Here is a 12,527-nt window from a genome sequence, read left to right on the forward strand (position 1 = left end):
TCTTTCTGTTTGAAATATATTCTATCTTTGTAACTCAACCATGATGGCTATGGAAATAAGTTTCAATACATAAAATGCAAAATGGAACACTAGAGGTACAGATTAGATACTAGGAAAATATTGGAGAAATTTAGATATACAGAGACAAGTCATCAAGCGTGGTGTCTGAGATCTCATGATAAGCACCTGTAATGAGTTTTCCTTTCTGATAAGCCAATGGGATTAAAAAACATTATAATTATTGTCTGTGACACTTAAGTCAGCACATAAGTCTGTATATCCACTTAAGATATGGTTGCAAGTTTGTAATGAGGAAAGAGAACATACTATACTTATGAATCTTCTAGCAAGAGTCCCTTGTCATTTTAGAACTCACTTACATGCTTTTAAATTTTCTGTTAAAAAAATGAAAGCAAATGTCACTTCTTCAAAAGGCTATAGAGAAATTTTATGTCTCCCACAGGGAAAGGGATTTGGATTTTCTATATCTGTTCCTATTATCTATTACTGCAAACAACCCCCAAATTTAGTGACTTAAAAATAATAATTTTATTAGGCTAGACTGATAGCACAGTGGTAGACGTTTGCCTTGCATGCGGCTGACCCATGATGGACCTGGGTTTGATCCCCGGCATCCCATTTGGTCCCCCAAGCAAGGAGCGATTTCTGAGCGCAGAGCCAAGAGCAACCCCTGAGCATTACTGGGTTTTGGGTAGCCCCAAAACCAAAATAATAATAATAATAATAATTTTACTACATATCATGATTATATTGGCATAAATATAGATTAGGTTTGACTAAATTTTTGTGATCCAAATTATATTGATGGAGATCATTTGGAAACATTCAATTAGTAAATGGATTAAAAAGGACACTTGGCCAGGGATGTGGTTCTGTGTAGAGTTCATGTCATTCATATTTAACCCTCAAAAGCACAAGAATAAATGAACAAAAGGGACCTGAGCAATAGTACAGCAGGTAGGGCATTTGCCTTGCATGTGACCAACCCAAGTTCAATTCCCAGAATCCCATATGGTTCTCTGAGTGTGATAGGAGTGATCCCTGAGTTCAGAGCCAGAGTAAGCTTTGAATATCATTGGGTGTGACTCCCAAACAAACAAAAATGCATGAATAACAGAATGACACCTGACAGAAATTATTGGAAGATGAAATTATCCTCTAGCACAGTGTTTCCAATCCTTTTCTGACAATGAATTCTAACTTTGTTTCCTTCCTATGCCCCCTCCTATTAGTTGACTGCTTAATCTTTTGCCTTGACACCTCATTTGTATGACTCAATTTGTGCCCCCTTTGGAGACCTAAAGGGGGGCTATATGGACCCTCGCTAGGAAATATTGTGCTAGAGCATTTAGCTACAGTTGGTTGTCCTCTGCAACATGGTGGGTTGAAATTAGTTATAATTCTTTCAGAGTGGCTTGTGGGGTCTAAGAGTAGTCTTCCAGTGACAAGTAAACTTTATGACCCTTTAGTGCTCCAGTCTCAGAAGTCACATAGCAGCAACTCTGGTAGTCACATGCTCATGCAGAGTGAAGGAGTAGGAACCCAGATGCCAATTACTTGGGAAGAGTACCAAAACCTTTGCAACGAATATTTAGAACCATCTCTCTCTTTCACCTGTGATCTAATGAGTCTCCACTACTAAATGGGCCATAACATGAATGGTTTAGATACTTGAAGAAGTTCATCTTGAGGTAAAAGACCAGATGTGATGCAGGTGTGGGTATCCTAGATTTTGTTAGAGAATCAAGGAGGAAATTCTTCAGCTGGTTTCCTGAAGTCTTGAAATTTCCATTGTGTGGAGACACAGAGAAATATCACTTTTGGTAGTCCTTGGGACATAGTACTGTCAAAATACAGACTTGGATACAAGAGTAAAATGTGGATCTAAGGATAACTTTAGAGGATGCTGCCAAGATGAAAACCAAAGTCCAGATTCTATATATAACTGGGGCACAAGTTTGGAGCAGACAAAGCATTGAAATGGACTGTGTGGCATCAGAGTAAGAACAGAACCCCTTGAGCAATCATGTGCTTGGTTTTAAATCCCAACGAGGCAAAGGCTAGTGCTTAAGGCTTTGCTTCTGGGTCAGAAAAAGGGGTGGGGGGTGTTGTTCAGAAAATGTTGATAGTCAATGGCCATTTGTTGAGTAAATACATTGTGCCAGGCATTGTTAGACCCAGAGCAGATGCAGAAAATGAAGTATTGTCTTTGACCTGAAGGAATATAGTCTAATAGAGGAGACAGAGAAATAAATTGTCACAATACAGTGTGATAAAATAGAATGATAGCAATTAATTAAATACTGTTATCAATACACAGAGAAGAGACCAATTTTGAGACCTTTCTTAGAGACTATATTTGAAATAAGTTCTTTTGGATTGAGAAGGAAACTCTTGGATAGAAAAAGAACAGTTATGAATATACTTTAGAGGAAAGAATGATGTAAAAATAATAATGGTGGGTTGGGGCTGGAGCGGTGGTGTGGAGAGGTGTGCCTTGCCGGCGCTAGCCTAGGATGGACCATGGTTCGATCCCCCAGCGTCCCATATGGTCCCCCAAGCCAGGCGCAATTTCTGAGCGTATAGCCAGGAGTAACCCCTTAGTTTCACCAGGTGTGGCCCAATCAAACAAACAAACAAACAAACAAAATAATGGTTTAAATGCATGTTTTAGGGAAGTTTAGATAGAGCATAATGCTAGAAAGAGGATTCAAAGTCTTTTGAATGATCAGTTTGTTTTCCAGGCTAAGGAGTTTGGAGTTTAACCCATATAAAAAAAGAAATGAAGGTTTCAAAAAAGGTAGAAAAATAGTCAGCCCATGAATGCTATATTAGCTGTTTTTCATTAGCAGAGCCAAAAGTGTCCTGTGACTTGAAGCCCTGTCAACTTTGATATTTTGTAAACCTCCGTTGAAGCTAGTCTCCAGCTGGGAAATTTAGACTTTCTCCTGTATTTCTAGCTTTGCACTTTTTTAAAAGAGCTTACCAATTTACATCGTTGCCATGTTTCATCCAGTGAAAACAAGATTATTTACCAAAAATAATCTGAAAGGAAACAGTATCGTGTGCCAGTTTCTCTGTTGTAACTTCTAACCAAGTGAAGAAAGATCAACAAACAGACAAAATTCTTTTTTGTTCCAGGCATAGGAATGAAATGGTCAGCTTTCTAAATATTGCTGGATGACTCTCTTCTATGTATGGTCCAAACCATCTCTCAGAGGCAAATGACTGAAATCACCTTGTGAAACCACACACACGCATTTGTGTTGCCAGCAGTGAGAGATGTGGGTAACAGAAGATTCCAGGTGACTCAGGCAGCTGGTATCTGGGTCAGGAATTTCTCTCACCTGATGGTAGAGGTGTTTCTCCCATAATAGTGGCTACACATGAACTGACACCACATCATTGCCTGGGGAATGCCATCCATGTGAGGCAATCAGCACAGTGAAAACTGTCCTCTTTCACTATTCAGATGAATAACTCAAAGCCTCGCCTATTACAGGAATTGTTTATTCTTGCTCGTAAGGTTTTTCTTTGCATGTACCGGAAATGAAAAAAAAATTTTTTTTCAACTCCTTCCAGCATGGACAGCCTGGAGGACTTGTTTTGGCAGTAGCTTCTTACATGTTTAACTCCTGGTCTGTTGGAGTAAGTCTATCTTGAAGTTTAGAACCTCCCAATATTGACATGACCCAAAATACATTTTGAAAGGTGGAAGGGAGAGGTGTGTGCCACACTGTCTTAGGATCCATTGAAAAATTTTCAAGTAGTTTAACCAGAGAAAGCAAACCCTTGTTTCTCCTCCATCACCTTTAAGAGAACTTAACATACAAACCACCTTAGCAATGGACTGGGAAAACTCTATATAAACTACCTGGGACAAAGGAAGACCTTCAATGCTGCCAGCACTCATGTTGAAGTGCCCATGTTGTGGAAGTCCATATTGTGCATGTATATGCTGCTTGCATCAGCTCTCTTGAGATATGTACTCTCCTACTTGAACTTTGGGTTGTGCTAGGGAAGCCCTTGCTTCCTCTTGAGTATGTATTTTAACCTACCTTTTACTTCCTTGCTTCTGTATGTAGCCTTACCTCCCATTTTACTTCCCAAATAAACTTCTTGCATTTCACTATTCATCTCTTCCTGAAATGTTGTTCTGTGAGGCAGAAAACCTCAGAGGCCTCAATAAGGTTAAGACTGACTTTTCTTTCCTGCAAAGAGCAATTCCTCACTCCAGTCTGAATGCATGTCCTTTCAGGAAACAGGGTGTCAGAAATCATCTCCCACATTGTACAAAACAAGTGAACTTCGGGTGCAGCTTGACTAATGCCTAGTGGGGCTAGTGAGATGTGATCATCTGGGCTGTGCAGGGGATCATGAAAAACTTTAACCAGTCCTAAATCATTCAGGTGCTTCCTCTGGTGAGAGAAGTGGGTAGAGAAAAGCAGTAAATTTCCTTCTCAAGGTTGCCGCCTCTCCCCTGGTCACTTCACATAAGCTACCCTGAGAACCCATTACCCACAATAGTAGTAATAATAATAATTTTTAAAATTGATTTTTAGAGTAAATTAGTTTTCCCTTCCTTCCTTCCTTCCCTCCTTCCTTTGTTCCTTCCTTTTTCTTCCTTCCTTCCTTCCTTCCTCTTTATTTTCTTTCCTTTCCCTTTTTTTAGGGGGGGCCACACCCATTTGATGCTCAGGAGTTACTCCTGGCTAAGCTCTCAGAAATTGCCCCTGGCTTGGGGGGACCATATGGGATGCTGGGAGATTGAACCGCAGTCCTTCCTTGGCTAGTGCTTGCAAGGCAGACACCTTACCTCTAGCACCACCTCACCGGCCCCCTTTTTTCTTTTTTTGATTTTGGACCACATCTAGTGGTACTCAAGTCTTACTTCTGGCTCACTCCTGGTGGGTTTGGGAGAACATATATGGTGCCTAGGATTGAACCTTGTTTCAACTGCCTGCAAGGCATGAGCACTACTCACCAGTCTTCTTTTAATTTTTAATCCAACAGTTTTTCCTATGATACATATTTACAACTAAAGTTTACAGTATTAGATAGTTCGTCTCCTTCTAGGTGTAAAGAGCCTGCTGACAGAGCCTAAGGTGATAGGAATTTATGGAACAAAGGGAACCAAGAACTATCTGAGCAGGGATAGTATGCTTTAGAACTCCAATATTAGATAGGATAGCTGAAGGGCATCAGAAACAGTGACTTCTAATTGTTTGGGACATACTGGTAGCTCTGGTTGTCTGAGGAATCTTGTCTTACTCCAAGATTAAACATCTGTGGGCCCTCATCATCTCCTCTGGAGGCATCTTGGAGAATTTCACACCACACATTTTTCTATGATCTGATCTCCTTTTGCTCAAGAAGTCAAGATCATTTGGAACAGAACATATGCTAATGGTGGTGGTGTGCAAACATTGTACATAAATACCATACTTATATGCTATTGTAATCATCCTACCCTCATCCCAAATCCTTGGCAAACTCATTGATTTTTAAATGTAATTGTTATAGTTTGGGTCATACACTAACCATAGTGTTGATGTTATGGTTTTGAGGCACTCAGATCCTTCTCTACCACAAAAGTGTCCGAGGCCTTCCATCATTATTCCCACATGTCCCTCCTCATGCCTTTTACTCACTACCTTCCTTTATTTTGCATCATTAGTTCTGTAGTCTACAGCCAAGGATTTATGGTATTTGACTTTTTTGTTTGTTTGTTTGGGGTTACGTATGGCTCCAGGCTTATTTCTGATTCTGAGCTCTGGGATCACTCTTGGCAGGGCTCAGGATATCCTATGTTAAGTGGCATGGATTGAACTCAGGTCAGCTGTTTGCAAGGCACTTTCCTCTGATTAATCTTTTAAATCTGCTGTTGGGTTCAGTTTGCTAATACCTATTTTTTTGAAAATGGCTGCATCTATTCATAGGAATATTGCCTGTAGATTTTCTTTTCTTGCATTTTTTTTCCTTTTCTGGCTTTGAATTAAAGGTAATGCCAGCCTCATTAAATGAGCTTGAGAATGTTTCTCCTCCTCAGTTTTTGGAAGACTTGGAGAGGGAATGGATTCATTCTTTAAATATTTTTGTAGAATTTACAAGACACCATCTGGCCCTAGTCTCCCCTTTGTTAGGAACTTGTGAGTCACTGATTCAGTCTCTTTACTACTAATCAATTGCTTCAAATATTTTATTTCTTTGTGACTCGGTCTTGCTAGGCTATATAATTCTAGGAAGTTATCTATCTATATCATTGTAATTATCTAACTTGTTGGTATATAATTATTTATGATAAATCCTTATGATATTTTGCATCACTGAAATAAGCTCTTATTTCTGACTTCATGTGTTTTCCCTTTTGTTAAAAGTGGGTAAATCTTTCAAAAAAAAAAAAAACAAGGTGCCGGAGCGGTGGTGCAAGCGGTAAGGCATCTGCCTTGCCGGCGCTAGCCTAGTATGGACTGTGGTTCGATCCCTTGGCATCCCATATGGTCCCCCAAGCCAGGAACAATTTTTGAGCACATAGTCTGGAGTAACCCCTGAGCATCACCAAGTGTGGTCCAAAAACCAAAAATAAATAAATAAATAGGTAAATTTGAGGCCAGAGAAGTGGCACAAGTTGTAAGGCATTTGCCTTGCACGCAGCTAACCTAGGTCAGACCTTGGTTCATTCCTCCAGCATCCCATATGGCCCTCAAGCTAGGAGCTATTTCTGAGTGCATAGCCAGGAGTAATCCCTGAGTGTCACCAGATGTGGCCCAAAAAGCAAAAAAAAAAAAAAGTGGGTAAATATTAGTCATTTTAAATAATTTATATTAAATAATCCATTTTATTTAAATAATATTATTTTGTTTGTAATAATTTTACTGTATTTTGCTCTCTATTTAATTTCCTTCTTTTGTGGTCTCTGTCTTCCTTTTGCTATTTGAACTTAATTTGTTTTTAAAAATTTTCTTGAAAGATAAACTTATGTCCATTATTTGAAATTTCTTGTTTGTTAGAATAGGCTTTTATTGCCATCTTCTAGTTCCCTGATAAAACATATCCCATATAGATTTTGCATATTGTGTTTCCATTTTCATTTGTTTCAAGATCATTTGATTTTTCCTTTAATCCATTAGTTGTTTCATTTCAACATATTTGTGAATTTAGTGTTCCTGACTTCTACTTTCAATTATTGTGTTCAGAAAATTACTTGTTATGCTTTCTGTAATTTTTAATCAACTGAGACTACTTTGTGATCTATTATATGATTCATCTAGGAGAATATTCTGTCCGTATTTGAGAAAACATACATTCTGCTGCTGTTGGAAGAGTATTCTGAATGTGTCTATCAGATCTATTTAACCTAAAGAAAATGTTAAGTTCAACAGTTTCTGGTTAATAGATGATTTAGCCATTGATGAAAGGGGAGTATTAAAGCTCCACTATTATTATATATATTGTGTGTTTCCTTCAACTATGCTAGTATTTACTTTATATATATTTATATATATATGTATATATATATAGGCACCCTTACGAGGGTCTGTATATGAGGGTATATATTTGTGATATATGTGATATGTATATCTGTGATTTTTATATCTTCTTTATTAATTATAGTTTTATCATTATATAATGTCCTCTGTTGCCTAAATATTTTAGTCAATATCTAATAAATTTGATAATAAGGATAGTTACTCCTACTACATTTTAGTTTTTACTTACATAGAAAAAGTTCCCCTTTTTTTTTCTTTGAACATATATGTGTTCTTTTTTTTGGGGGGGGGCACACCCTGTGACGCTCAGGGGTTACTCCTGGCTATGCACTCAGAAGTTGCTCCTGCGCTCCTGGCTTGGGGGACCATATGGGACACTGGGGGATCGAATTGCGGTCCGTCCAAGACTAGCGCAGGCAAGGCAGGCACCTTACCTCTAGCGCCACTGCCCGGCCCCCATATATGTGTTCTTAATGTTAAAGTAAGTCTTTGTAGTCAGTCTATAACTGGGTCTTGTCTTTTATACATCTATCCTCCTACTCAATGCCTTTTGATAGGAGAATTGATGCTATTTACATTTAAAGTAATAATAGATAGGTAAGAACTTATTGATTCCAACTATTTTCTAGCTATTCTGTAGTTCCCTCTTCTTTCCACTTCCTTTGTAAACTAATAATTTTCTATAATGGCACGTTTTGATGCCATGCTTCCTTTGCTTGAATATCTAAAATAACATTGAATTACATAATACTGTAGATGCTGTAGTATCTACTTTAGCACTAAAGATGCTACTGTACAACTTTACAATTTCTCTGTCCAGCTTCCTTTGGGTCACTTTTATAGATTCTGTGTACCTTTTGTTGGGTTTCTGTGCATCTTTCATTTTAAATAACCTACCTCTGTGACTCACTTTGAAACTTTCCCTTGGATACATGAGCTGTTTACCCACAAACAGAAAAATATCCAAGTACCTAGGAGTTTATGCGTCCTGGGGCAGCCAAGAAGTGCATGACTGATAAGGACGTATGAAGGAGCAATTACTGTTGGGACAATATCTGAGATGTAATTTATACTCTTGAATTTTCTGAAGTATCAGGTAGGATCTAGAACTTCATTTAAAATCATACATTTAAATGAATTTTTCAACTTCCTGTTTTGCTTCTTTTACTGCTACACAGGCCCTCCCCAAGAGGACACTTAAGAGACAGAAATGGGGGAGGAGGAGATGGAGGAGGAAGAGGAGGAGGAGGAAGGAAGAGGAGGGCAATGACAACGAATTTGGAAAAGAAAAAGAAGAAGAAAATGTCTGTTATAGAGGCAAGCAGTGGGTAGAGCAAGAAAGAAACTAGGGATATTTGTGGTGAGAAAAGTGCACTGAAGAAGGGATGGAAATGTATTGAAACATTGTATGACTGAAACTCAATCATGAACAACTGTTTTCTTTTTTCCAATAGAGGACACTTAAACATCAACTCTTAATAGTCTGATTTGTGAGAATATTAAATAAGATTGTCCTGTGTGAAGACAAGACAAAATTGAACCATTGTTTTCAAAGACCAAATTCAAGAGGAAATTTTCACTTATGCAATCCTCTCAACCTAGAATGCTCTTTAAAAAATAAAACAACTAGAAATCTATCCATTATTCATAGCACATGGTTTCTATAGCTACATACAGACCAAGGTCTTTATAAATCTGATATTGACATTGCTTTACATCTAGACCCATTTTCTGACTTATTTCTTCTGAATTCTCAAATATTAAAGGTTTTTTTGATTGTTTTGGTTTGGGAACCAAACCGGACAGCACTTAGGCTTTATGTCTGGTTCTGTATTTAGGGGACTATATGTAGTGCCACAGACCAAACCTGGTTTGGCCATGTGCAAGGCAAGCACCTTCCCACTGTACTATCTTTCCAGCCAGAATATGAAATATTTTTAAATGTCAGACACCAGGAAGAGTGGCTGTGGTTGGTTTACTGATTAATGTTTGGTGCTGTCTAATTTCCTAAAGTGGAAAAATCTGTTACGGCTGTGAAAGCAGTCTTTGAGTCGCAAAATGTATGTGGAAAACATTGGAGATAATTCACCATTCTTTTCAACTTGCTAGCTTCCTGTTTTCACAGGCTGGAATGTCAATATTTCACTATTGCACAAAATCAGGAAAAGAGGGTGAGTTGGGCTGAACTCAAAAGTGCAGCAGATCTTCTGGCTTTCTCTCACTTTCTGGCTCTTTCTAAGGTGCAATAGATCTCACTCTCTCGATCTCTTATGCGATTGCATGGATCTTTTTGACACAATCACTGAACTCACTTGCTTTCCTCCCTTAGCCAGTTAAACCTCTGAGGGCAAACTGCACGTTTTGCTTATAATTAATTACTCTTTCCCCAGAGCCTGAGCAAAGCAGGCACTAAGTACGTGCTCAATAAATATGCCCTGACATACCTGGAAGCCCTGTGAATCCATGTGCCAGTCAGGTCTCCCAAGTCTAATCATGTAAGTTCACCTTCTCAGAACTAAATATAGATGAAAGTATTCTGGGACTTGGGCTGTCCTGGGGTAAGCAAAACCGGCTGCTCCAGTTCCCTGCTGTGCTGTTTTCACCTGTTTCTCCAGCCTCTCCCTACCTGAGGTTACCTCAGACCTCAGTAGTTTAGAGGAAAGGTTTTGAGTCATCTTTATAGCTTCTAGGCAAAAAGAGAAGAGAAGTGAAGAGAAAAAAGATGAAAGAAGGAAGAGAAAGAAAGGAAGGAAGGAAGGAAGGAAGGAAGGAAGGAAGGAAGGAAGGAAGGAAGGAAGGAAGGAAGGAAGGAAGGAAGGAAAGAAGGAAGGAATGAAGGAAGGAGTCGGCATAGTCGATTTTTATCCCATTATATTACCTTTCTCTTCCTCAAACAAATCCACATAACTTGATCTTTCTAGTCCCACCTCCCAACTAGAGGGGGCAATAATGGAGGCACCAAGACCAAACAGTTATAAGCCCACTAAGTAATTAACTAGACACAGAGGGAACCACACATTCTAGCAGCCCCTGGGGGGAAGAGTAGAGGATATGGGAGGCAGGATGGGAGCAGTTATGGGAGGACAATTTGGTGGTGGGAATTCCCCTGATTCAATGTAAATATGTACCTGGAATATTACTGTGAATGATATGTAAGCCACTACAATTAAAATAAAAATTATGTTAAAAAAAGATAGGAATTGGGGCCATGGTACAGTGGGTACTGTACTTGACACAGCCAGCCTGGGTTTAATGGGCAACCCTAAATGGTTGCCCAAGAGTACCAGGAATGATATCTGAGCACTGAGGCCCAAAAAGCAAAAACAAGGCAGGAATATATGTACTCGTATTTTCCGGCGTATAAGACGACCCTTCAACCCATGAAAAACTTACTAAAAATCTTAAAAGTAAGTTACTTCTTAAAAGTAAAAGGGAGGCAAATCACTCGTCCCTGAAGCTGGAATAAGTTTTAGCATGCCGCATACCGGCATATAAAACGACTCCCGACTTTAAGGAAGTTTTCATGGGTTAAAGGGTCGTCTTATACGCCGGAAAATATGGTATTTAGGGATGGCAAAAGGTAGTAATATATAAATGTATAATGTATAAACCTGTTTGTAACCATGGTACTTAAAAAATGTTTTTTGGGGGCACACCCGTGACACTCAGGGGTTACTCCTGACTATGCACTCAGAAATCACTCCTGGATTGGGGACCACACGGGACTCCAGGGGATCAAGCCATGGTCTCCTAGGTTAGTGCATGCAAGGCAAATGCCCTACCACTTGTGTCACTGCTCTGGCCCAATAAATTATTACTTAAAAAATAAAAAATAGGGCCCGGAGAGATAGCACAGCGGTGTTTGCCTTGCAAGCAGCCGATCCAGGACCAAAGGTGGTTGGTTCAAATCCCAGTGTCCCATATGGTCCCCTGTGCCTGCTAGGAGCTATTTCTGAGCAGACAGCCAGGAGTGTTCCCTGAGCACCGCTGGGTGTGGCCCAAAAACAAAAACAAAAAAATAAAATAAAATAAAAATAAAAAATAAATTGTTGCATCTTAAAAAAAAAGAAAGAAGGAAGGAAGGAAAGAGGAAGGAAGGAAGGAAGGAAGGAAGGAAGGAAGGAAGGAAGGAAGGAAGGAAGGAAGAGAAAGAAAGAGAGAGAGAGAGAAAGAGAGAAAGAGAGAAAGAAAGAAAGAAAGAAAGAAAGAAAGAAAGAAAGAAAGAAAGAAAGAAAGAGGAAAGAGGAAGGAAGGAAGGAAGGAAGGAAGGAAGGAAGGAAGGAAGGAAGGAAGGAAGGAAGAGAAAGAAAGAAAGAAAGAAAGAAAGGAAGGAAGGAAGGAAGGAAGGAAGGAAGGAAGAAAGAGGAAGGAAGGAAGGAAGGAAGGAAGGAAGGAAGGAAGGAAGGAAGGAAGGAAGGAAGGAAGGAAAGAAAGAAAGTGAAAGGAATGAACATGTAATGAAAATTGAAAATTTTAAAACGTGATATGAAACTCTCCTGCCTGGGTTGTTTTACTTCTGTTTCATTTTTTAACTAGCCATATGTTGTTTTTCTTTAGCTGTCTGCCTACGTATTTCTTATCTGCTGAGTTACAGATGCTGCCTGCCTGCTCCCGGCCCCCCTCCCCTGTTTCCTGCGTTTTACGAGTTGCTCTTGTGTGGCCCACCCACTCTAAAGTCTTGGAATTTGAAATCTTCTTATCTCCCACCCTCAGACACAGTTCTCCCACGTCAGTGCTCATGCCTGTTTCTTTTCAAGATTGTGCTTTAACGATAAGAATGCAGCTATCTGCCTAAAATTCTGTATAAAAGGAGACTGGTTTAGGGTCTCGGAGTCCGCAAGCTTCTTCTCGACTACGAGAACGTTTTTGGACCCTGATCGATCAGATAATAAACAGAACTCGTTTGCATTATTGCTGGGTTTGAGTCTTTTTCATTACTCTGCGCTGGGCAGCTGGAGAGCAGGTTATCCGGACCTTACATTTGGCGAGCCAGCCAGGAGCCCACACACCCTGCCT

This window comes from Suncus etruscus, chromosome 11 (genome assembly GCF_024139225.1).
Source record: "Suncus etruscus isolate mSunEtr1 chromosome 11, mSunEtr1.pri.cur, whole genome shotgun sequence".
In the NCBI taxonomy this organism is placed as follows: domain Eukaryota; kingdom Metazoa; phylum Chordata; class Mammalia; order Eulipotyphla; family Soricidae; genus Suncus; species Suncus etruscus.